General features: G+C 45.1%; 1 long non-coding RNA gene across 1 annotated transcript; it reads left to right on the forward strand.

Moving 5' to 3' along the window:
• The first annotated feature begins 17835 nt into the window (after nt 1–17835).
• Nucleotides 17836–21819, forward strand: LOC124229646 (uncharacterized). The gene is made up of 4 exons (XR_006885923.1): nt 17836–18272; nt 19164–19265; nt 21001–21061; nt 21556–21819. It is a non-coding gene; the product is annotated as an uncharacterized LOC124229646 (long non-coding RNA).
• The last annotated feature ends 1682 nt before the right edge of the window (nt 21820–23501 follow it).

The following is a 23501-nucleotide window of genomic DNA, read 5'->3' on the forward strand; positions in this document are numbered from 1 at the left end:
GAAACAACCAGATTAAAAAATAGGCCAAAGACCTTAACAGATGCCTCACCAAAAAAGATGGCAAATAAGCACATGAAAAGATGCTCCACATCATATGTCATCAGGGAAATGCAAATTAAAACAACACTGAGATACCACTCCATGCCTATTAGAATGGCCAAGTTCTAGAACACTGACAACACCAAGTGCCAGTGAGGATGTGGGGCAACGGGAGCTCTCCTTCATTGCTGGTGGGAATGCAAAAGGGTCCCGTCACTGTGGAAGACAGTTTGGTGGTTTCTTCAAAACTAAACATATTCTTACCCTATGATCCAGCAGTCATGATCTTTGGTATTTACCAAAGGAGTTGAAAATTTATGTCCACACAGAAACCTGCACACGGATGTTTATAGCAGCTTTGTTCATAATTACTAAAATGCAGAAGCCGCCAAGATGTCTTTCAGTAGGTGAATGGATGAACAAACTGTGGTACATGTAGACAATGGAATGTTGATCAGTGCTAGAAAACAAATGAGCTATGAAGCCATGAAAAGACATGGAGGAACCTTAAATCCATATAACTAAGTGAAAGAAGCCACTCTGAGAAGGCTACAGACTATATAATTTCAACTATATGACATTCTGGAAAAGGCAAAACTACAGAAACAAGAAAAAGATCAGTGGTTTCTGGGTATTTATCCAAAGAACACAAAAACACTATTTCAAAAAGATGTATGCACCCCTATGTTCATTACAGCATTATTCATAATAGCCAAGACTTGGAAACATTTATCCATCAACAGATGAATGGATAAGAAGACACGGTATATATGTATACAGTGGAATACTACTCAGCCATAAAAAGGATGAAATCCTACCATTTATGACAACATGGATGACCTTGAGGGTATTATGCTAAAGGAAATTAAGTCAGACGAGAAAGACAAATACCATATGATTTCACTCATATGTGGAAGATAAAGAAACAAACATGGAGATACAGAGAACAGATTGGGGGTTACCAGAGGGGAGGGGGTGTCGGGGAGGGTGAATGGGGTAAAGGGGCACATGTGAATCATGACAGATGGCAACTAGACTTTTGGTGGTGAATGCAGTGTAGTCCATACAGAAGTCAAAATATAATGATGTACACCTGAAATTTAGGCAATGTTATAAACCAATGTTACCCCAATAAAAAATAATAATAAAAATAAAAAGATCAGTGGTTACCAGGGATTGGGGATGGATGAATAGATTGAGCACAGAGGATCTTAGGGCAGTGAAAATACTTCATATGATACCATGGTAATGGATACATGTCATTATATATTTGTCCAAGCCCATTGAATGTACAATACCAAGAGGAAAATCCTAATGTAAACCACAGACTTTGGGTGATTAGGATGTGTCAGTGTAGGTTCATGCATTGTAACAAACGTACCACTCTGGTGGGGGATGTTGATAGCAGGAGAGGCTATGAATGGGGGGGAGTGGGGTATGGGAAACCTCTGTACCTTCCCCTCAATTTTGCTATGCATTTTAAACTGCTCTAAAAATTTTTCAATTAAAATATAGCAAATTAATTAATTTTAAAAATATGGTTTATTATACTCACAGATCTCAAGAGAAGGGGGCATGCCACACCACTGAGGGCCACATGGGGAAACACCAGGGTCAGTCAGGAGGCAGAGGGAGCGAGAGGAAAACGGGGGCAGGAGACTTTACTGTGGTTTCCGCATGAAGAAACAGGTGAGGCAGAGTAAGCAGGCTAGTTTGAATAATTTCTCTGGGCTCTAGGGCACAGGGCCTGTTGGCTGGTATGTGGCCCTGGGTGATTAGGGCAGGAGAGTGGTGGCCCAGAGCGTAGGAGTTTGATAAAGGAGGTGGTTGGGGGTGTGGGCCCTGGGTTGGTGGGTTTGCGTGTGAGTTGTTCGCTATCTCCAGGAATTAGCCCTGGCAGGGGCATCTCTCCAGGGTCAGCAGGGCACCCCAAGATGTCAAAGTATCAAAAGTACAGAATAAAAAGACGCGATGAATCCACCCTCCCATCACATCCTCCCAGTTCACAAAGCATTTTCACTCTCATGAGCCGGCATCTTCTTCACGACTTCCCAGAGAGAGAAGAAACCCGGGGCAAATATCCGTGTGCCCAGTTTTCTAAAGCTCAACTTGGACAAACCAGCTATCCAGGGACACACATGGCTCTTTGGTGGCAGATTCAGAACAAGAACGTGGATCTTCCAACTACCAGACCAAGGCAGTTAGCTTTTCCTCAACAACACTCAATGGACAACTTTACAAATACGTACCCACTGTTTGATATAAAAGATGGAGGCGCGGGTGAGGACTCTCCCATTCTGATCCAGTTGTCTAAAAATTCGTGTCCTGGGAATCCTGGCACAAGAGTGTCCCGCCCCAGATCCATCCCTGTTTGGCATTTTAATCCAAATCTCTTTGTTCTATTAGGCAACTGTATAGGGTTTTTTACTCATTTAACAGGTAGAGCTTTTTGAAGTTCTCATTTAAAATAATTTGATATGCAAGCAGTATGTGTGTGGTTGAAAGTCATAAAATTATTCATTTGAAAGACCTCTCCTTTTCTCTCGGATACCAATTGAAGTGTGTAGCAGTTCCCCGGAGCAAAGCTCGCTGCCTAGGAAGCCGCCTCACAGCGATGCCTTGCCACCATCACTAAATTGAGTTATTCCGACAGCCTTTGATGCTCTGGGTTTTTTTTTCCTAAGTGTGCATATGAAAGCTGAGCAGCAGCATAATTTAATTCTTCAAGATTTACTTTTTAATTGCCAGGGTGGGCTCTTCTGGGGGTACAGAGAGTTGACCCCATTTTCTCAAGTTAAAATTGATTTAGGTCAAATAATTCTTGGAATTTGAATTAGGTATTTTTTCCTCCTTATCGGCATGAACGTCAAGCTTCATTTTCCAGTAGCTGGGAACATTGGTGATCCCAATGAATCATAGACGATTTGAGGAAACCAAATGCGGGGAGAGAAGGTATTCACAATTCACTGAATCCTGCCGGCAAAATTCTTCATGACGATCTGAATTGGTGTCAAGGTACAATTGTGTTAGGTGTCCAAATTCCTTTGACAAAAGGAAAATGAGATACTTACCAAGAACTAAGAATGTAATCAAAATAACACAACCGTTTTACTGTTGAATAAGAAATCTTTCTGTAAACACTATTTTAGATCGTTCCAGAATAAAAAATATTTACCACGATGGGATCCTATTGCAAGATGTGTCATAGAAAGTTAAGGGCCGTCTTCCTCTTAACTCCTATGTGCACCCCCAGCATTAAAGTCTGATTATTTATTCAATGGGCAAGGGACAAAGTTATCTATGTATAATAAAGTACCCTGCTTACATCAACAAGATTCTCTACACAGGGACTGAGTTTGAGAATATAAATATTTCCATATGGTTTGCCAATTGCCCTTATTAGTAAAAATGCTAACTTAGGTTCCCCCAATGGAAAAGGATTATCTGAAAACTGATTAAAGAACAAAAGCTGGGGATGGATTCCCTTAAAGATTAAGGACCTAAGGCAGAGAGAGCATCTCTAGTGACGTCCACTTGCAGCTCCACCCCACAGCTGCCTGCAGATTCATACCTTCATTTATTTGACTGTCTGCGCACCCAGTGAATTAGACTCCAGGCTGTCCATCTGTCCTCGCGTATTCCCAGGTCAGGACTTTTTAGGAGGACTTTTTTATGTCTGACGTTACCCAGATTTTCCTTAGATGGGCCCCAAATCCGTCTCTCTGTAATAACCGAGGTGGATCACGCCATTTCCAGAATTTTACATTTCCATCTTTTTTAAATCTGTCCATGGTCTCTAAAAACACATGTTCTTCAGTTCTTTCTGCCTCGATCCAATTTTGCCCGGTCTTCTCCCTCAGTGGAAATAGCTGATGTTCATTTGATTTGCTTCCCTAAGACTTGGCAGATCTGCTCCTTCTCCTTTAGGAGGAGTGGGGAATCTGGTGTCTGGAAAAGGAGGCGGTGGATAGAGGCTTACCCAAACCGTATCACTTGTCCCCAAGGAATCAAAATGATCAGTTTTTCACAATTCCACTTTCCAATGTAATGTGACCCCTCCACCCCCACCGCAGTGCCCTGCACTGAGGGTCAGAGTCTGCCTGTCTCCCCCGGGAGCCTCCATCCCAGTGGTCAGAGGAGGCAAGATCATGGAGAGGGTATGGGCATAAGAAGGGCAGGCATTCGACTGACCCAGTGACTCATCTCTGTGGCCATTCACAAATGGAGAGATGGAAGGAAGCCAGGGGCCAGCTGGGGGGAGTATAGTGGTTAAGTTTGTGCACTCCACTTCAGCAGCCTGGGGTTTGCAATTGCAGATCCCAGGTGCAGACCTACACACCACTCCTCAAGCCATGCTTTGGTGGCATCCCACATACAAAATAGTGGAAGATTGGCACAGATGTTAGCTCAGCGACAATCTTCCTCGAGCAAAAAGAGGAGGATTGGCAACAGATGTTAGCTCAGGGGCAACCATCCTCACCAAAAGAAAAAAAAGGAAGCCAGAGGAAGCTTTCTGGGAAACACTCTCACCCAAATATAAAAATGCCCCATGTGTGGCATTAGTCTTGACATTTTTGTGCTGGAAGGTCTTTCAGACAAGATTGCCTAGTCTACCACTTCTGTCAGTCATGTCCCACCTTTATATCTTCTGTCTTCTTCATTTTTCACTTATATCTACCATTTTATTAATATTTTCATTTAAATCAACTCACCTTTTATTTAAATAAAGTTACTTTAAAAAAAACTTTAGGTCACCGCTAGAAAGAGAAAACCAGTTTCACTTGCCACACCAATAGGAGGTAACCACAAAAATAAATATAATGAAAAACACTATGATTACATTCCAGCTAACGCTGAAACTCAGCCGTGCTCTCTGTTAAAGGGAGATGAGCAGGTGCCAAGAGAGGTTGTTAAAGGTGTGCTAGCACCAACCTGAGACCTTCTCTTGACCTAATCAGAAGTCTCAAAGACGACTTCCTCATCTAACAGTGAACACTAACATAGCCCTGTGTGCCAGGCACAGTTCTCATGGTGACCTCAAAAAGCAGGTGTCAATCTTGTCCCCTTGAGAAATGGGGACTCTCGGTGAAGCCGAGATTCAAGCCGGGCCAGGGTGAGTCTAAACAGAATCCCTTTCTCGTGATATTACATAATGCTGCGCATCCCTTAGCAACCACTGACCAAGAGCGGCATGAATCGGAAAGGAGACATGCCAGCCCCAGCTGGCACGTTTAGAGTCAGGACAAGTGCTCAGTACACGGTGACCTTGATAGAAACAAATCCTGCTCTCAGGATCAATCCGCCTTATTAACTTGTTACCTTCAACAAGTGTTTCTTTTACTACTCACTCGTCTTTTCGGTTTCGACGTGAACCCTGCCATTGCTCTGCTTCTTGCTCAAGTAACGTAGTCCTTCTTCAAAGGAGTGGGCACGTTTCAAGACACTTGAACATTTAGCACTTAATCTTCCGCTTTACCATCTTCAGGCTTCGAACCTTATCACGTGATTCCTGGAGGGATGAAAACCAAAAAGACATCGATCTGGGCCCCTGCGATCCTTTCAGGGAAAACACGCAGGAGGCAGAAGAAAGCAGGCTCTCGGCCTCCGCATTGCTGAGACCTGATGAAAGGGGCGGCAGCGACTCCACCCGCGTTAGAATTACTGACTGACAAGGTGCCTTTGGTAATCACTGCAGCCACGGATGGCGACTTCATATGCTCGTGTTTGGATTAGTCAATAGTTCAGTTCCAAGAGGTCATGATTTTAAATCCCAGGACTGTGGGCTTAGCTCTAATTTGCAGCTCAGGACTGTCTGTGAAGTTGCCATTTACAGTCAGTTTCCCCAGAGAGAGGGGAAGAGAGGAAACTGAGAAGAAGGAACATTTGAATATCAAGCGAGCGCTCTCAATGGCCTATGTTAGTCCCAGGGAAATCACAGCGAAGCTGATGCTACGGGGCTGAGACCACGCATCACCCCTAGGAGTGGCATACTCATTCGTTAGTATCTGGTGGGTCCTGATGGTGGAAAATGCATGAACTTGATGCCTCGTCCAGCTTCACCACTCATCCTTCACCCCTGGTCCCTACCCCACCCCCTGCTCATCTGGCTGCCTCTCCTGGCTTGAATCTTGTCCAAACCTCTCAATTAATGCTCCTACAGCCACCTTGATCACGTCCCTGCTTTAAGGACAGGCCAGAACCGGTTTCTGGCATAGCCCTGCCAGCCCAAATGGGCCCCAGGAAAGACTGTTTCTAGAAGCTGCATATCTAGCTTTGCTACCTGCTAAATTACTTATATAAAAAGCCAGGTCCTGGCTGAGGCTACAGCCAGGCCGATCCCTGACTCGACTGTGTTTACAAAACATATGCAGAAACAGGCTAACATAAGTACAAAGCCAGCAAAGGGGAAGAATTTGGGGTCATTTGCCACAGCCGAGGGCAGCCTGTCGCTTGGAGCCCAGCGAGGAGAATGCCGGCTCCTTTTCTGGCAAGTGGTCCATGGATCTCAGTTCACAGCCGTGGGGTCCTAACTGGGGACTCAAGGGCTGCAGGGCCCTCTACCTACCGCCTTAGGTTTAATAAGCTACTGTCCTCCTCAATGAGGCAGGATGGGGCTTTCTTGCTCTCTCCCAAGCTAAAATGATAAGAAGGTCACCCCGAGGCTTTGGTGAGGAAGAAAAAGAGATTCCAGGAGCATTTTAATGCACCTGACTTTTGCTGTAAGAGGGGATCCATATTAGCAAGAGAAAGATGCTCTCTTGTCGACCTTCCACTCTGCGATGGTTGGAAAAGCCAGGCCCAGGCCCAGAGGCAGGTCTTCTGAGAAGCTAAGGAGGCCCCTCCGAGGCCCTAGATGGCAGGAGGCCACTCACCATGGACAAACAAGGTCAATGGTTTTGTAAAACTTGCAAAAGTAAGACATTTTTGTATTCCTTTTCTTAAGGAAGGCTCCCAAGATAGTACAAACTTCAGGCCCCATAAAACCCAATTCCATCTCTGCCCGGACGTGGGACCACGGCCACAGCCAGCTCCTCCTCCTTGTATCATCCCAGCGCTGATGCTAATTGGCTGACACTGACCACAGAAACCAGAGAGTGGAGGAGGGAGGGGTGGGACCCAGGGAGAGGATGCAGCCAGAGGGGAGGAGGAAAGAGCTCGGAAAAATGGATGCTCTGAAGCGCCTTTCCCCCAAGAGGGCCTCCAAGAGGACTGGTGGGCAGCAAGGCAGAGAACTTTTTCCCAGGGTCCTTTGGACTCAGAGTGTAGTCAAGGCGGCATAGTGGAACCAGACTGCCCGAGTTCAGTGCAGGCTCGACCACTTACTGGCTGAGCGATCTTGGGCAAGTTACTTGACCTCTCTGTGCCACAATCCCTTTTTTGGTCAAATAAGACAGTAGCTACCTCATTGGATTGTGAAGGTTGAACGAGCAGAGGCCTGTAAAATGCTTAGAACAGCGTGTGGCATATAAAAAATGCTAGATGGTGACAGTACCTTCCTGTTCTTTTCAACACTAAATGCACAGCTAAGGTATTCTGTAAGTCATGCCAAGACCACTGTACATTTTGTCACTCCAGCCTCTTCACAAATGTCTACACTGGCTTCCTAAAAACATCCCGAGACCAGCTCCCCCTACCTCTGTGCACTTTCTGCACCAGGGGTAGAGACTTGTCCATCTTCCAGCATCTCCCCGCTCGCTCGCACGCAATCTGCTCTTTCTGGCTGGTGGCCTCCTTCTCACTCCCATGATCAAGCCAGGGTCCTCTCAGCCACGAGCCACTTCCCCCATCAGGAAGGCCTTCACTCTCCTCTCTAAATCCAAACCTCTGAATCCCTGTGACACTCCAGCATTTCCTTCTCTTTCATTCTTCCACTTCACGATTGCCCCCTGGCTCAGTAAGTAAAGTACCGCTTTGTATTCCTTGCTAATTGTCATCGTGGCTTCTGCTGAAGAAGAACATAGAAATGAACAGGCACTGTAGTGGTTGTTACACGTATCCCCTCATTCATTCATTCATTCAAGCAATGGTCATTGAGTGCCCACCAGTGCTCAGATTCTGTAGCGGGGCTGCAGTGTTATGGAACAGTGGGCATCAGGATTGCCTGGCAGAATTTGTTAACAATCTTATTCGCAAGTCTTGGGTTGGCCCCACAAATTTGCGATTCTAACAAGATTCCAGATGATTCGGACACTGCTGGTTCAGGACCGCATTTTGAGTAGCCCTATCACGGAAGGCAGCTGGTGACTGATCGATGATGATTAATAACTCACGGTCATCTCCCAAGCACTGTTCACTCACCCTTGCATCCATGCCTACCGGCCTCAGGGCCTTTGCACATGCTCTCTCCTCTGTAAGACTCTTCAACTGCCTCCTGCAGCCCCTCCCTCCCTCCACCCTTCCTTATGTAGCTGGCTTGTCCTCATCAAAAATGTCTCCCCACCCCGACACACATACACATGCATGATAGTCTCTACGTCTGCTCCCTACTTGTCTCTTTCATAGAACTTTTCCAAATCTGTATTAGGTATGTGTTGACTTGTCTCTCCCTTGAGAATAGAAACTCCATGACAGCAGGAACAATGTCTCTTTTATTCTTCTATGTGTCCCCAGTGCCTGGCACAGAGCATGGAACACAGTAGGTGTTCAATAAATGTTGACCCATTACTAATTCCTTCAACAAATATTTAATGGATACCAACTGTGTGGCAGGCTCTGTTCTAGATGCTGGGGCACCACAGTGGACAAAACCTGATGAAACCCCAATTCTTGGAGCATACATTTTCATGGGGGAGACTGACAGTAATCAATGAGCATAATAAATAACTGAGTTGTATAATCGCTATAAGGTATTAAGTGCTACAGAAAAACAGAGCAGAGGGAGGGGAGCAGGAGTGAGCAGAGCGGGGAGCGGGGCGGTGGGCTGAGATTTTGCAATGAGTGGGCAGGGTGGGCCTCTTGGAGAAGGTGACATTTTTGCCAAGACTCGGGAGCTGAGGGGGTTTGCCATGTGGACGTCTTTGGAAAGACCTTTCCAGCCACATGAAGTCCCAGAAGCAGCACTGGCCAGTAGAACTCTCTGTGATGATGGAGACGTTCTATAGGTGCACTGTCCACGCAACAGTCATTAGCCACGTGTGGCTAGAGGGAACGGAATTGGGCATTGCAGCCCTAACCATGTGAGGGACATGGAGGGCGGGCACAGCGGAGGGAGTAGGGAAAATAAGAGCAGATGAGCTCAGGAAGGGAGACAGGACCGGATGGGACTTTAGTGGTCATCGCAAGGACTCCGGCTTTTATTCCCAATAAGACGGGAGCCATTAGAAGGTTCTGAGAAGAGCAGTGATATGATATGATTTACGTTTAAAAAGTTCCTCTGGCTGTTGTGTTGGGAATAAACTGTAGGGACTGAGGGAGACACAGGGAGACAAGCGGGGAGCTGTGGAGGCGGGCAGGTCATAGATGATGGCAGATATCAGAGCAGGATAGTAGCAGTTAAGGAGGTGCGACGTGTCGGGTTCTAGATATATTTTGAAGATTGAGCCCAAAGGATTTCCTGACAGGTGCTGATTAAAACATATATTAAGCTCCTAATATATGCCAGGCACTAGCTATGAACTTCTTCTAAGCCAGATTTGCCAAAGAAATGTGACCCAGGTTTTGACTGGTACCAGCTTTTCCTAAGACAGATTGCACTATGGGGCATTTCTCACTTTCAGTGTCCCACAGTTTGGTCTTCAAACATTGCCTCTTCAGATCACAGCCAATGCAGCCTGCTGGCACCGTGAAATTTGTTGTTATTATTATTCACCCAGCGTGACTCCATGCAATGTGCATTAAGAAAATAGATGACTCAAGTCCAACATAAATCCTTCATTCTCCTGTTTTATTCCCCTGTCCATCACTTCCTCATTTATTCTTAATATTCAGTTTTTACATTCAAGGCCAGGTCAGCTCTCTGAAGGACTTCCATCTTCCTCCTCTCACATCTGCTGGGTCCTCCTCCCGGGACGCGCACAGCCTGCGGATGGGAGATTGAGTCATCCGTCTTCTGTAACCATATGGATAAGATGTAGTCATTACCGTTGTCGGCATTGTTGTGCTTCGGAAGCTAATTAAGACAATTAGCTATTAAATACCAAAAACAATTAAGCTAATTGAAATAAACCATATGCAGTTTACACCCTTACATAGACAAAAAATTAACATGTGGCTAGATGGTGCACTACAGACATCCTGGTGCCAAAATAAATCAGGAAATATGGGAGCCGAAGACGGAGGTGTCTTAGCACCAGTCAGTTTACTACCACAAATCGTTTCTCAAAAAACATTTGGCTTGATTTTTGGAGGTTTCTTCTATATTGAAAAAAAAAGTGTATTCCTGCCCAAATGTTTCTTTCAGGCCATAAAACAGCAATCACGCTGTTTTCCTGTCTCCGACTCGACTCCGTGGCCGGCTGCCTCCAGAGAGGCTCAGAGGAGAGAAGCAGTTGACTCCGGGCCTCTGAAGATTATCTGTAAGTTAACCAGCTCTCTAGGAGGAAAGGGGTTTCCCACGGTTTTAGGTTGTGACTGGCAGTTTTAGATCACATATATAAATTCCAAATAGAGGGGAGAGAGATCGAGAGCCGGAGGAGGGAAGAGAAGCCACAGACACCAGGGGAGCCTCTGTAAATAGCGTGTGTTTATTTGGCATTTTGTTGGCGGCACGTGCCAAAAAACTCAGCTAGAATTTGCTTCAGCTAAAAATGGAATTTAGCTAGGAAAGACGAGCTGCGGGGAACAGGGCCTCAGGGGTTCCCAGGGACTCAGCCCAAATAAGACGGTGTCTGTCTGTCTCCTCTCTGCCTAGCTCTGTGTTGGCCACACTCTGGTGGCAGAGAGGCCCTCTCTTTGCAGAGAGCACAGATGCCACCAGTGCCAATGTAGCAACTTGTCTGTACCTGCCAATGGACCAGTCACCACAGCCACACTACGGGATGGGCTGGTTGATCAGACTGATGTCCCTCCACAGGCCCACCTCTGCCCACTCGCGTCCTACCTACGGCCAAATGGAGAAGCATGGGAAGGAAAAGTTTGTTGGAAGAGCAAAACCAATAGCTGCAAGGTCCCTAGATCAGGGTGCTAAAGAAAGGATCAGAATTTTGCCGGAAAAAGAACAGAGAGGATGTTGACTAGGAAAAAAAGTACAAAGATAACTTGAGCACTCACAAGGTTCTATTTTTCCGTAGTTCCGCTGTCCTGCCATTTCTCTACTGAATATTCAAAAAAACAAGATTATCAACAGCCAGGATTCCATTCTCCCAGGATTCTCTTCACCTACGGTCCACAACTCCTTTGTCTAAAATGAGAGGAGCAATAAAGTAGAGGGAAAATAGGCTGAAGAAGATCCTGGCCTCCACTTCTTCTCATAACCGAGCTGAGTCATTATCCATTTTTTGATGGACTTTTCTTTTTGGGAGTAGGGTGGGGTGCCCAGTATCTAAACCTGCTTCCCGTGTTTGGGAAATTCCTTGTCTTATAAGTAGTAGAGTCTTGGTAAAGTAACAACCTGCTCTGAATGGAGGGGAGACCTCATTCTCAGTGTTTGCTCAGTTTTGTGGTGTGAACACTCCCACTATGGCTGATTTCAAGCTGGCGACACGATGTCACCAAATGCAGAATTGGAAAGAGACGCACAGTAGCATATCATTATAGAAAATCTTCACCAATTGATACAACGGGCACAAATAACTTCAAAGCACAGATAATAGTCAAAGCAATAAAATAATTAGGAAGTAACAAATGTTGAGTATTTAATACCTTTGTTTTTAATATAATGTATTTGAGTTTATGTCATTTAATTTTTTTAATTAGTTTTTTCACTCTGAGGTCAACACCACAACTAGGATATTGACCTTGACACAATGAAGATACAGAACATTGCCATCACAATGATGACCCCTCATGCTGCCCTTTTATATTCTCCCACCTCCCTCCTACCCACATCCCCTCCTTAACCTCTGGAAACCACTAACCTGTCTCTATTTCTATAATTTGGTCACTTTCAGAATATTATATAAATGGAATCATTCAGTGTGTAACCTTTGGGGACTGGCTTTTTTCACTCAACGTCATTCTCTGGAGATACCCACAGGCTGTTGTGCATATCAAAAGTTCATTCCCGGGGGCCAGTCCCATGGCCAAGTGGTTAAGTTCGGGCACTCTGCTTTGGTGGCCCAGGGTTTCACCAGTTCGGATCCTGGGGGCGGACATGGCACTGCTCATCAGGCCATGCTGAGGCGGCATCCCACATGCCACAACTAGAAGGACCCACAACTAAAAAAATACACAACTATGTACCAGGGGGCTTTGGGGAGAAAAAGGAAAAATAAAATCTTTAAAAAAAAAAAAAAAGTTCATTCCTTTTCATTGCTGACTAGCATTCCAGTTTGTTTAACCATTCACCCACTGAAGAGCATCTGGGTCGTTTCCTGGTTTGGGCTGTTGTAAATAAACTGCTATAAACATTTGTGTGCAGGTTTTTGTGTGAACATAAGCCTTCTCTGGGATAAACGCCAGGAGTGCAATTGTTGGGTCATATGGTAACTGCATGCTCAGGTTTGTAAGAAACAACCAAACTGCTTTCCAGAGTGGCTGTCCCACTTTACCTTCCTACCAGTAACGTATGAGTGGTCAACTTTCCCCATGTCTTCATCGGCCCTTGGCGTCATCACTCTTTTTTATTTTAGCCATTCTGACAGGTGTGGAGAGATATCTCGTTGCAGTTTGAACTTGCATTTCCCTAAGGGCTAAAAACACTGAACGTCTTCTCGTGTGCTTATCTGCTATCTGTATATCCTCTCCGGTGAAATGTTTCTATATGTGTTTTGCCTATTTTTCAAATTGGATTGTTTGTTTTTTTCTGTTGAGTTTGGGGAATTCTTTATATAATCTATTTACTAGTCCTTTGTCAGATAGGTGGTTTGCAAATATCTTCTCCTGCTCTGTAACTTACCTTTTCATCCTCTTGGGGTCTTTTGCAGAGCAAAATTTTAAAATTTTGATGAAGTCCAATTTGTCCATTTTTCCTATTATAGATCATGACCTTTTTGTCAAGTCTAAGAACTCTGTCCAGACTTACATCCCAAAGATTTTCTCCTATCTTTTTTTCTAAAATTTTTATAGTTTTAACTTTTACATTTAAGTCTGCAATCTATTTTGAGCTAATTTTTTTCTTCTTTTTTGTGAGGAAGATTAGCTCTGAGCTAACATCCATTGCCAATCTTCCTCTTTTTGCTTGAGGAAGATGGTCCCTGAGCCAACATCTGTGCCAGTCTTCCTCTACTCTGTATATGGGATGCCACCACAGCATGGCTTCACAAGTGGTGCATAGGCCCACGTCCAAGATCTGAACCCACAAACCCTGGGCTGATGAAGTGGAGCACACAAACTTAACCACTACACCACCATGTTGCAAGTATTTTGAGCTCATTTTTATATAAGGTGTGAGACTGACGTCAAGGTTCATCTTTTTGCCCATGGATGTCCAATCACTCCATCATTATTGGTCGAAAAAGCTATCTTTCCTCCATTGAATTCCTTTTGCACTTTTTGTCAAAAATCATTTGGGCATACTTGTGTGAGTGTATATCCGAGGCCTCTATTCTGTTCCATCAATGCATTGTCTAATGCTCTACCAGTACCACACAGTTTTGATTACTGTAGCAAGGTAATAAGTCTTGAAGTCAGGTAGACTGATTCATCACGCTTTATTGTTCTTCTTTTTTTTTTTTTTTTAAGGTAGGCTAGACTAAGCTCTGATGTTTAGTAACTCACCTGATGTTCAGGTGTATTAAATGATTTTTCTTTGTTTTTTTTAAAGATTTTTTTTTCCTTTTTCTCCCCAAAGCCCCCCGGTACATAGTTGTATATTCTTCGTTATGGGTCCTTCTAGTTGTGGCATATGGGACGCTGCCTCAGCGTGGTCTGATGAGCAGTGCCATGTCCGCGCCCAGGATTCGAACCAACGAAACCCTGGGCCGCCTGCAGCAGAGCGCGCGAACTTAACCACTCGGTCACGGGGCCAGCCCCCTATTCTTCTTTTTCAAAATTGTTTTAGCTATAGTTCCTATACCTTTCCATATAAATTTTAGTATAACCTTGTATATATCTGTAAAAAATCTTGCTTAGATTTTAATAAAAATTGCATTAAAACTATATATCAATTTAGGGAGAACTGACATTTTTATGAGGCTGACACTTCCAATCCATGGACACACTACGTCTCTCCATTATGTGAGTCTTCTTTGATTTCTTTCATCAGCTTTGTGCCACTTTCAACATATGGGTCCTAGGAATTTTTGTTATAGTTATGCCTTAGTAGTTCATTTTTTTGAATGGCTGTCAATAGTACTGTAGTTTCAATTTTGGGGTCCACGTGTTTATTGCTAGTATATAGACAATTGATTTCTGTGTGTTTACCTCACATCCTGTGACCTTGTCCAAGCCACTTAGTTCTAGGAGTTTGGTTTGGTTTGGTTTCTATAGATTCTTTAGGGGTTTTGTCATAGACAATCACATCATCTGCACACGGAGACTATTTTCTTTCTTCCTTTCTGATGTGTGTGCCTTTTATTTCTTTTTCTTGTCTATTGCACTGCCCAGAACTTCCAGCACCGTGTTGAATAAGAGTGGTGAGAGAGGGCACCCTTACCTTGCTCCCAGTCTTGGTGGGAGCACATTCAATCTCTCGCCATTAAGTAGTGTTAACTGTAGATTTTTTGTAGATGCCCTTTATTACACTGAGGAAATTCCCCTCTATTCCTATTTTTCTGAGAGTTTTGATCATGAATGGATGTTGAATTTGGTCAAACACTTCTTTCTGTATCAATTGATATGATCATGTCTTAACATGGCAGATTACATTGGTTGATTTTTTAATATTGAACAAGCTTTGCATTTCTGGAATAAACCCCACTTGTTCATAATATATAATTCTTTTTTTTTTTAAAGATTGGCACCTGAGCTAACATCTGTTGCCAATCTTCTTCTTTTTTTTTCTCCTTCTCCCTAAAGCCCCCCAGTATATGGCTGTATATTCTAGTTGTAGGTCCTTCTGGCTGTGCTGTGTGTGATACCACCTCAGCATGGCCTGACGAGCCATGCCATGTCCACGCCCAGGATCTGAACCAGTGAAATCCTGGTCCACTGAAGCAGAGTGCGTGAACTAAGCCACTCAGCCATGGGGCTGGACCCTATCCTTCTTTTTTATATTGCTGAATTATATTTCCTAGTTTTTAAAAAGATTTCTTGCATCTATATTCATGAAGGATACTGGTTTTTAGTGTCCTATTTTGTATGACTTTCGTCTGGTCTTGGTATCAGGGTAACACTAGCTGCATCAAATGAATTAGGAAGTATTCTCTCCTCTTCTATTTTCTGGATGAGATTGTGTAGAATTGGTGTTAATTCACCTTCAAGTGTTTAGTAGAATTCTGTAGCAAAACCATTGGGGCATGGAGATTTCTTTTCCTGGAGTTTTTAAATTAAGAATTCAATTTCCTTAATTGTTATAGGGCTATTCAGATTACCTCTTTTATGTTGACTGAGTTGTGGTACTATGTGTTCCTTGAGAAATGGTCCATTTCACCTAAGTTGTCAAGTTTGTTGTCAAGACTTGTTCACATTATTCCCTTATTAGTCTTTGAATGTCTGCAGGGCTGGTAGGCTATGCCCTGTTTCATTCCTGATAGCGGTCATCTGTGTCTTCTCTCTTTTTTTTCTTCATCAGTCTAGCTGGAGGCTTGTCAATTTTATTGACTTTTTCAAAGAACAGGCTCTTTGCTTCATTGATTTTCTCTATTGTTTTTCTGTTTTCAGTTTTACTGATTTCTGCTCTCATCTGTATTATTTCCTCCTTTCTGTTTGCTCTAGGTTTAGTTTGACCATCTTAATTCTAGATTCTCAAGGTAGGAGCTTAGTTTTTGGGGGGTTTTCTTTGGTGAGGAAGATTGGCCCTATGCTAACACCTATTGCCAATCTTCCTCTTTTTGCTTGAGGAAGATTGTTCCTGAGCTAACATCTGTGGCAATCTTCCTCTGTTTTGTATGTGGGATGCCCCCACCACATGGCTTGATGAGTGGTGTGTAGTTCTGTGCCCAGGATTTGAACTAGTAAACTCCAGGCCACTGAAGCAGAGCATGCAAATTTAACCACTATGTCACCAGGCCAGCCCCAGGAGCTTAGCTTATTGATTTTAGACTTTTCCTCTTTTCCAATGTAAGCACAGTGCTATAAATTTCCCTCTCAGCACTGCTTTAGGTGTGTCCCACAAATTTTGACTTGTATGTTCATTTCTTTCAGTTCAATAATTTTTTTTTATTTCCCTTGAGATTTCCTTTTTGACTCGTGGATTATTGAAAAGTGTGTTATTTCATTTAGAAGTTTTTGGAGATTTTCCTGTTATTTTTCTACATTGATTGATTGATATTGATTTTCTAGTTTGATTCCACTGTGGTCAGAGAACAAACTCTGTATGATTTCAACTCTTTTAAATGTGCTGCAATTTGTTTTATGGCCCAGGATACAGTCTATCTTGGTATATGCACCATGAGCGCTTGAAAAGAATGTGTATTCTGTTGTTGGGTTACAGTTTGTTTGATCCTGTTGGTCAACGGTGGTGTTGACTTTCACATCTTTGCTGATTTTCTATCAATCGTTGAGATAAGAGTGTTGAAGTCTCCAGCTGTAATTGTGATTTGTCTGTTTCTCCTTTCAGATCAATCAGTTTTGGCTTCACATGTTTCATAGGCCTGTTGTTTGGTGCATACATATTTAGGATTATTACGTCTTCTTAGTAGATTGACTCCTTTATCATTCTATGATATTCCTCTCTGTCTCCTACTGCTGGGCAGTGGCGAAAGTTCTGACTCTCCACTAGGCCTCCTCTGAGACACCCAGCAGGAGGGGAAAGGGGGCTTCATTAATACCATGTGGGGGTGAAGTTCCAGGCCCCCTACTTGGCCTTCTGTGACACCCCAGCAGGGGTGTCGAGGAGCCTTGTCAAGCCTCTCAAAGTCGGAAGTCCAGGCTCCCCACTTAGCCTTTCTTAGCACGGGTTGGGGTGCGGACGCAGCTATTGTCTGAAAGTTTTCCATCTTGCTCTGTTGCTCCTTTCCTGGTCCTTTGGCCAGAGAGAGCACACTTTTGTTGGCACTTTTTTGTCTGCACTCATTGGCATTTCTGGGTTGCCAGTTTCTTCAGCTTCATATTTGGGAAATAGGAGGAAAAAGAAATCCCAAGGACCTCACTGATGTGTTATTATTTGGGTCCCAAGGTTCCCAGCAGGTCTGCCTTCTTCTCTCCTCCTTTCAGAGTCTTCTTGTGTTTCTTTTATATGCATAATGTCCAGGGGTTTTAGTTGTACTTTGCAGGAGGAATAGGGGAAAGTACACTACTATAATTTACTTTTTTATGATGGCCGTGTTCAACAACCAGCTTACAAGTCCTTGAAATTTTAACAATCAGCTCGTGTAAGCTGGCTCCAACACACCACTACTATGAGTCTCAGAGGCGGTCAGAGCTCACCTCCCACCACAGAAGCTAAAATGCCACAACTCTCATTCCCAGCCTTCCCTGCAGCTTGGGCACATCACATGATGTAAGCTTGGCCAATCAGACGCATCCCCCTGAGACCCTGGACCAGGTACTAGTGATGCTGAGAAGCAGGAGAGTGGAGAATCCTTCTGGTGGCCATTCCAGGGGCAGGGTGGCAGCAATACTAGGGATGGCATCCACCACCAGGGGCTTGAACTGTGGCATCTTGTGCTCAGTGGTGGCAGCAGCATTCTCACCAAATTTTTTCTACGGCATGTTTTTGACCATGGTTCTGGCCAGTATCACTTCCGAGTTGGATTTTCCCAGCGCTTCTGTGAGTGGCTTTTCAACAGCTCTGTTACTGCTTAAACTGGCAAGACCTGGCTTCTGTTGGGTGCAAAGAATTCTGACTGATCCGCATTCCACTGGCTCTCAGCTGCAAAGCCCTCTGGGAAACAAAAACCTCAGGCTCTACCACAGAACGTCCTTATTCGTGCTCCGAGGAAATGATTTGAGGAATAACTCACAGCTAACAGAACAGCGGAACTCAACCTTGGAGGGCTTGCTGAGAGGGGCTGCTGGGAGCCCAAAGCCGTCACAACCTAACCCAGTGTCTTAGCTGCCAAATACCCTCGTCAGCTATTCTGATCTCCCACACGGTGAGTGTGCCATTAATTATAGTCTCTCCCTGTGAGACGAGCCATTTGGCAATGGGTGGAAGAGACTAACAAGCCTCACCTTGAGAACAGGACAGTCCCTACACTAAAATCTTATTTTCTCCTCTTCACTTCCTCCTCCTGCACCACTGAAGACCTGCTCGCTGGTTAGAGTAAAGTTTTTATGTCCTTGAGAGTGGCTTTTGTGCGCAGAAAAGATCATTCATAGCTTTACTTGGGTCTTGAAAATTAATATTTGATTTATGAAATGTATAGATTCAGAAATTTATGGCTCTTCTTTAAGCTTTTAAAATCAGCTTAGGAATCTTATGATCCTATTTATAAGTCTAGCAAATATTAACAATCACTCTGAGAGGGTTTGACTAATGTTTAGGCCCATTTATATACTTAGTTAATTAAACCTCTTTAACATTTTAAGTCGCATTTGTAAATTTAATATATTCAATTCCTTTTTAAGTACTTCATCTGACTGACAAATCTTCCCAAGTACTAAAGTGACTCTTAGAGATGTAATAAATTAAGCATACAAAAAACAGTGAAGCTAAAATTCTCTTAAATTTCCAATCTATACGTAAACTTAGATTTCAGCTGAAAATCAGAAGTCTCTAACAATTATTCAAGTACAAACATTAAAGTGGAATGTTAGGTGGTCTATTATTCTAAGAGCCAAATTCTCTTTAAAATTACACATCCATAAAGTATCATTGCTATAGACTGAATGTTTGTTTCCTCTAAAATTCGTATGTTGAAATCTTAACTCCCGATGTGATGGTATAAGGAGATGGGGCCTTAGGTCCTGAGGGTGGAGCCCTCACGAATGGGATTAGTGCCCTTAGAAAAGAGACCTCAGGGAGCTCTCTCATCCTCTGCCAGGTGAGGACACAGCAAGATGACCATCCATGAAACAGGAAGTGGGTTCTCACTAGACACAGAACCTGCAGGCACCCTGATCTTGGACTTCCAACCTCCAGAACGGTGAGAAATATATTTGTATTGTGCATAAGCCACCCAGTCTGTGGTGTGCTGTTACAGCAGCCTGAATGGACGAAGACAGTCATATACACACAAATTCTTTTAACTTGAAAATACTAAAACTACAGTTTGGATTCCCTTAAACCTTTGTGTGCTGAGTTGTATATTTTCCCTGGACTACTGAAATAGCTACCCAGAAGGGAGATATTTTCCTTCTCAGCTAACTGAGGTTGCTGTCAATCAGAGATTTGCATTGGGATGCTGACTGGATCCTCGCTGGTGATTCTAAGGACCCATCAAGCCCTATTTCCAGTCTCTAACTTCCTAACTCCAAGATGGCAGTGGCCGAGGAGCCCACCCCCTTAGACACGAGTGATTGATTACTGGGTTTCAAATCAGAGTCCAGTCCACAACCCCAGCCAGGGCCCACACCTGATTTTGCATTTATTTGGCCCTTAAGGTATGTAACTGTATATTTTTCCATCTAACTGTAAAGAATCCTGCCTTCTCTTCATATGCTTCTTACTCCTGAGCACTGCACAATTCTTACGGATGTTAAACTTTCATCTAATTGAATTCTGGTTCTCTCTCAGAGTTTTATCTGATTATTCAGTCAGGACTCCCAGAGTCATTCCCCAAGGTCATCGCTCAGCCCTACCCCCTCACCTTACCTCCCCCCACTGTGGTCCCTGAGTTCCTCATTCCCCAGCGAATGCAGAAGCGGGCTCTCCCAAGACCTATGCTCCCTGTCACCTGGCAAGTCCCATTTATATACTTAGTTAATTAAACCTCTTTAACATTTTAAGCAGCATTTGTTTAATTTAATATAGGAATTTAATATAAATTTAATATAAAATATATTTAAATATATTTTATTTTTAAAATATATTTAAATTTTAATATAAAATTTTAAAATTTAATATAAAATTTAATATAGGAATATAAGGAGAAAGTTCTTAAGCCAAGCAACTTCACCCAGAGGTTTTTGGAGGGTTACAATGGGATTTAGCCCTCTGCTTCCCACCCTTTCCAGAGCAGGCGCTGCAGCGGTCAAGGTCTGTTGGAATAACAAGGTCCGCAGGAGCACTGGAGCCAACCCTTAATCTCCCAGAAGGACCAGGGGTCATAACCAAGCTCACCAGCTAGTGCCTGAGGCAAGGCTAGAACCCAGGACTCCTGACTCCCAGCCCTGTGTGCTGGCCCGATCAACTGCAGTGGCCACCACAAAGGCAACGTCGGCAGAGCCAAGGAGCTCACGGATCACGGGCCCAACCAACCAGCCCAAACATTAGAACGGGCTATGTAGAGCCTCTCGGTGGCTTAGCAGACAGAACAGAAATAGGCACAGTTCCTGCCCTTTCTAAAATAAATACGGACACCACGTATTTGTATTTCCATACTAAGGAGAAGCAATAATAAGAGTCACTTTCAGCTATAGTGGGAATGGGGGGTAGGGCTGGGCCCCAGAGAGCAGAGGCTGGAGGAGAGGATACGAGGCGTAAGGGTAGCCTTCAAGGGCCACAGCCTCTGGGAACACTCTCACAAAAAAGCCATGTACACGACAGGCCCTCCAAAACCCAGCATGAAGACGCTCTGGTCCCTCCATTATTAGCATTTTGAAGAACCACTGGTGGAGCAGGGACGGGACAGCTACGATGGAACATGAACCTTCCTGCTGACTGGAGCCCCAGGGCCATCTCTCACACTTCCCGTCCATTCCCCATCTTGTCTCCCACAGCTCCTGGGCCCTCCAACGGCACTTTCTCTTTCCCACCCGCCACTGTCTAGTCATCAGTCTGGTAAGTAGGATGTAGGATCACCAACATCTCTCCCTCCAGCTGGCTCGGAAAGAAACCCACAGTGCCTCTTTGAGTTTTGAGGGCATTATTACTGACAGACACAGAGAAAGGGACAGCTGTAACTGAAACTAACAAACATGAGAACCGAGACATTTTCTGAATTCTTTAAAAGTTCTACTAGTGTCACCCTTGGCCTTCACTGGATCCTAAGTGGGACAGTGTCCTCGACTTCTTGGCCCTTCCTTCTCTGTCACCTGTTCACCCCTATGTACTTCATGCACCCCTGTGACCAGGCAGTGTGGGAGGCAGTAGGAGTACAACACGGGCTCAGGCTGGGTCTCTGTCCACCCTGTGGCCTAGAGGGGAGACAGACAAGTCCAGCTTATGGGTGTGCAGTGGGACAGGTGCTGTGACAGGCATGCTAAGGGAGCCTCAAATGAAAGTCTGGTTTTGCGCGCTCCTCAGTGCCCCTCTTCTCCCCGCTATCATTCCAGCAGCTCCCAGCCCCTGTGTCATCTCCAGCTGTGCCCACCTCCTCTCCGTGCCACACCTCCCATGGTCCCAGCAGCCCTGTCTTGAGAGGTCCCTGCTCCTCCTCCAGGCCCGCAAAGCCGAGTGTGACACCCACCACCACGCAGAGGACATCTCGACAGTTGTCTGCTCAGTCAGCACTTGATAAAAGGGTTGTTCAATAAAAGGAAACATTTCCAACTAAATTAAAAATAATCCCAGCAGAGGGCTCAAGTATTAAATCTTTCTTCCAGAACATAAAACTTACAAATATTGGAGTCTGCTCTTTGCACAAGTGGTGAGCCACACGACCCATCAAGTTCTCTTTCAGACCACTTTATGATTTATTTATCTGGAAACCAAACTCCTCACTTCGGCCTTCTTATGTGCCACCCTGGCTTCAACCCACTGTCCAAAGCTTGCCCAGAACCTGTTTTATTGCTGCTTGCAACAGCGGCTTAAGCGCCAGCTGTACACACAGCGTTTGGCCCCAGTGCCCTTGAATTCTGTTTCGCCTTTCCATTGCTGCTCAGAATTCCCTCTGAGAGCTCTAAGTGTCAACAGGCATGATCATCATTTGAGTCACCTGATACGATACAAGAAGAGATGTCACACAGGCTGCCAAACGGGACACATTATTGCCAGGCTCTGTGCCCTACAGGAGGGGCCCAGGGCAATCCAAGCAGATGGTCCGTGAGCTCTGACAGCCAGAAGCTTTCACAAGGGCATCGGACGTCTCAAGGGAGCTGAATCCTCAGCACAGAGCAAGGAAATGCCAGCCGCCCTCTTTGCTCCAAGCAGAAGAATGAGTTAGCATATCTCCGGGCCTGAAGGGGGCTTGAAGTTGTCTAAGGATAAATGAAAGCTTTGGGCAGCTGCCCAAGCTGTGGCCATAACCCCACTCAGAAAGCCAAAGCAGGGCAGGGGGCAGATGGCAATGGGCCCACTGTCCTCCTTACTTACAGAAAGCGTCCTGCGCCACCTGGCAGGTGCCCACTCGTGAAGCTGCTTCCAGTCTAAAGCAGACAGCAGCAGAGTCTGTTGCTTCAAAATGCCATGGCCTCTAACCCCTCAGCAGTCCCCTAGAGCTGAGCCACCAGGGCTGGGGGTGGCTCCTTTCCATTGGTTCCCCTCTACACGTGGAAGAAGGCCTTGGCCAAGTCGCCCAATCCCCCTCGGAGAACATGGTTGGAGGGTCGGTGAAGAGAAAGTCCGAGGAAACACAGGGGCGACAAAGGCTTCCAGACAAATTCTGAATGTCCCCAAGTGAAAAGAGCTCTGATTGTCCAGGCCCCAGGCCTTCTATGCGTTTGCCACTGTCCCATCATCCCTTGTCTTTCTCTCTTCCACCTCCAGCCCGGCCCCCACTGCCATTCTTTCCTCTCCTATCCCTCAAGGCACCTGGCAAACTTCTGGCTTGCTGCAGCCCCCTCTGGCCTCTCAGAGCCCCCACTCTGGGTGAGGAAGAATTCCCCGTAAGCAGCCCCAGCTCAGTGTGCGTGTTGGCCGCCTCTGGCCTCTGGCACTCGCTAAAGGGCTGCTGCCTCCCTTTGGTGGGGGCGGGGTGGAGACCAGAGGGGGCTGGCGGTGGGCTTCCAGACTCCTGGCTCTCAGGCCATATTCATGCCCTTCCCCATAGAGTGACATGTTCACCAGCAAGAGGTTATGTCTGGTTCTACTTTTCACTGAAACTTTTTCACACGTTGATCTGAGGCCTGAAAGTCTAGTTTTACGGGAGGCATCCTGCCCCCTCCTCCGCCCCAAGCAGGACCAGGACTCATTCGGTTTCAAAAGCCCCCACGCTCTTGGTGTCCATTTCCCAGCTGCGGAACGCCCATAGCCCTCAGCTATTTGCCAAGCAGAGATGACTGACACAAGCTTTGTCCAATGAAGAGCCGAGCCTTCCTGGCTCAGGGGCCTCTCCCTCTCA

Source organism: Equus quagga, chromosome 17 (genome assembly GCF_021613505.1).
Source record: "Equus quagga isolate Etosha38 chromosome 17, UCLA_HA_Equagga_1.0, whole genome shotgun sequence".
NCBI lineage: Eukaryota > Metazoa > Chordata > Mammalia > Perissodactyla > Equidae > Equus > Equus quagga.